Raw genomic sequence first — 3,732 nt, 5'->3', positions numbered from 1 at the left:
CAAGAATCCTTTTAGCTAGGATTAGATACTTTCATTTCGTTTGGTGTTTCTCATGGAAACGTAGGAGAAAATGATTATCGGCCAACTAACAGAGCTTTCTTTTTGGCAATGCCCTTTTGTTTTCAGAATCTGTACCACCACCAATCTTGTTGTAATCTGTGGTTGGCCCCCGGTGGGGTGGCTCAAATCTTGGCAGGGCCACTCAAAAGTTCAAACCCATCCCTGTGTTATCTACCTCCTCCTCTACCATCGAGTTGGTAGGCCATGTTATGTACCCCATGCTCAACTCCCATTGCACCATTCCTTCCTAATAAAGCTAAAAGATTTCTAGGGTGATATGCAAGCAACATGCATCAGAGAGAGAGATGCACAATCGCCGTGGATATCTTCTGGCTGTTATTGATTCACAGTCGGTGGATCGGTCAAAAGAGGGTCAAGTGGAAATCTTTAAAGGGTTGCTCAATTAGGTCAAAACGGTGAGATCTTAAAGCATGGTTTGATGGCGCATCTTGCCCTCGATTGACTTTATCAAAGCCTTTTCTAGTTCCTCTGCCTATCCATCATTCCTTCCTGATGCAGGCTCGACATGTGCCATCAATCTATGATTGCGCTTTCGAGGAACAGCGTCAACAGAAAGTTTTAAAGGGAGGCTCTCCTTTGCATGCATGCGTCATTAGCAAGCACTTCGATCCTTAGACTAGGAGAGTGGACACTTAATACTAGAGAACCCGGTAAATGCTTATCTCTATCCACTTGAATCTCCTTCCTATATTCGTTTTCATCTCTTTGTACTCTTAAAAAATATGATTTTCTTGGAAATAAGCATGTATGTTGTAACATGCACATTTGTAACACTTTGAACAAAAAAATATGTTCGTATGTTCCCTGCATGCAAAGCAAATTTTGCATGTCCGTGGCAGCTTATTTGTATTGCGCAGTGCATATATGGTCATATTTTCACAAATACTTTTGTAAATCTAAATCTTATGGATGAATTCATGAAGTGCAAGAAGAAAATGAGAGAGAATATAGGTAGGAGACCAAGCGGGTGAAGAGACCTCGTATGCTAAAGAACCTCCTTTGTAGCAATCACTTGGATCCTACTACCTCCATTCCATAAAAGAAGGCATATAAGTTTAGTCAAAAGTTAAAATACTCTACGTTTGATCAAACATTTAGAAGAATATATCAACATCTACACTGTTGAATAATTATATTATGACAATATATTTTATGGTGAATCTAGTGACATTGATTTTGTATCATGAATATTTGTATGGTAGTCTGTATTATTGGTCAAAGTTTGTAGACATTGAATTTTGAATAAATTTATATGTATGTTTTATGTAATGGATGTAGTAGGAGAGAGAACACTCAAACACAACAATCAAAACATAAACCACACGCTAACATCACTAGCGGCATTTTGGGAAGGCTATGGCATCCCCGCAGTGCGCAGGTGCTAACATGATGGGAGATTTGGAACGAGGGAAACTCTAGACTATGTTTGCGGGGCAATATTAAAGATATGTGTGTACATATATACACCATTTTTTTTTCTGAAAATAGGAACGCCCAATTAATTTTACAATTAATGTGTAGAACACTAAGCTTCAAACCAATCCAAAAATACGGCGAGAGTAATCCTTGTAGTTCCTTTTGTGGTGCCTTTTCAGTACAATGTAAGTACATTCTCTTTAGTTAATATGATCACGCAAAGAGGTTTGCCTCTGTTTTAAGAACATGAGGCTTGCTTCGCTTGTCCCCCTCTCGTCAAAACTTGAAGGGGTAAGTTTTTTCTGGTGCCTTCTTTTTTGAGCCCTCAAAAACCCATGTCAAACCCTATATACCCTACTAGTGTGTCGTAAAGTGAAAATCATACTTCTAAATTTCACAAAAATACAACACAATCATGCATGTAGATAATGGATACAAGTATGTACTTGAAAATTTCAAATCTAAATATGACAATTTGTTATCTGTACAAAATCGTAAATTGATTCAGGCTGTAGAATAAGTTCAACGTTAGGAACTCAAAAAGAAGCCGTAACTTGGTAATTATGAAATTTTACAAGAGTAAGTTTATTTCTACCCGATGACATGTCTGGGATTTTTTTTGTTTGAAATTTAGAAGTTTTCACCTAGTTTATAAAAAAATCTGATTTCGTAGGTCTCGCTGACGAGACAGCCTCCAACTCCGACTCTGTTGGTAAGCGCGCTTCAACCAAGACGATGACACTTTTTTTTTATTTCAAGATAGGAGAACCGAAGTGTCTAGAGCTGCCTTAATCGGTAGGCATTTTACATGAGGTGAGGTTGTTTTCCCGAAGGGACGACGGTGTTAAGATTTGCTCAAAGTGGTCGTTCATCGTTGCTGACGTTATTTCAAATGTCTAAACCAGTTGTGATCAAAAGAGGGCAAGACCTATATGTTGAGGGAGACTAGATTGTCAGAGGACGGATATGCTTCAATGTTTTATGGCCCACGACTTACTTAGAGCATCTCCAGTCGCGTTCCCCAAAGCGTCCCCCAAACCGCGCCGGATTAAGCGTTTGGGGGACGTGTTTTGTTCGTGCCGCGTTTGGGGGACGCGGCTGGGACGTCGCTCCCAGCCGCGTCCCCCAAACGTCGCCCCCAAACATTAAAAATACTTTTTTTAACACATAATAAACCATTTATCAAATGTAGCATATGAATAAAAATGTTTACGAGGATTGTTTTCAAATTAAATTACAACAAACAATAAAACAAGTAATCAAATATAATAAATAGGGCTAGATGCTACATCAAGGTGCCACGGTATTTCCTTTGATCCTCCACAAATGCTAAACGAGATCAGCTTGAAGTTGATCATGAACATTGTTGTCACGGATCTCTGCGTGCATAGCGAGAAAATCAGCAAAATCTGCAGGCAACTCATGATCAACCTCCGCAAGAGGGCCTTGACACTCATAGGGACCAACATGTGACCTAACATGATTCTTGCGGTCATCCTCGATGATCATGTTGTGCATGATCACACAAGCCTGCATCACCTCCCACATTTGGTCGTGAGACCAGCTTAGAGCAGTGGTACCGGACAATGGCAAATTGTGCTTGAAGCACACCAAATGCCCGCTCGACATCCTTCCCGCAAGCCTCCGTCGTGTAGCAAAGTGAGAATTCTTCGGACTCGATGGATTCGAGATTGTTTTGACAAAAGTGGCCCATTTTGGATATATACCATCGGCTAGATAATAGCCTTTGGTATATTGGTGGCCATTGATCTCATAGTTGCATGGTGGAGCATGCCCTTCCACTAGTCTGCTGAACACCGGAGACCGCTGCAACACGTTGATGTCATTGTGTGATCCCGCCATGCCAAAGAAAGAATGCCAAATCCACAGGTCATAATCTGCCACAGCTTCAAGCACCACACTGCAATATCCATGACGCCCTTTGTATATACATTGCCAAGCAAACGGGCAGTTCTTCCATGCCCAGTGCATGCAATCGATGTTTCCAAGCATTCCAGGAAATCCTCTGGCAGCATTTTGTGCCATGATCCTTGCAGTCTATTCCTCAGTTGGCCCTCTCAAATAGTATTTGCCAAACTTTCCCACCACAGCTCGGCAAAACTTGTACATGCACTCAATGGCAGTAGACTCACTCATGCAACGGTAGTCATCCTGTGTATCGGCAGGTGCTCCGTATGCAAGCACCCTCATGGCAGCGGTGCACTTCGAATGGAC

The 3,732-nt window shown here is 41.3% G+C and overlaps 1 long non-coding RNA gene across 1 annotated transcript; it reads left to right on the top strand.

Moving 5' to 3' along the window:
* Positions 1-244: 244 nt before the first annotated feature.
* LOC124669716 lies at positions 245-942 on the top strand. The gene is made up of 2 exons (XR_006992302.1): positions 245-476; positions 580-942. It is a non-coding gene; the product is annotated as an uncharacterized LOC124669716 (long non-coding RNA).
* Positions 943-3,732: the final 2,790 nt, after the last annotated feature.

This window comes from Lolium rigidum, chromosome 7, assembly GCF_022539505.1.
Source record: "Lolium rigidum isolate FL_2022 chromosome 7, APGP_CSIRO_Lrig_0.1, whole genome shotgun sequence".
Lineage (NCBI taxonomy): Eukaryota > Viridiplantae > Streptophyta > Magnoliopsida > Poales > Poaceae > Lolium > Lolium rigidum.
The sequence above is the reverse complement of the archived record's forward strand: the minus strand, read 5'-3'. Positions and strand labels throughout refer to the sequence as shown.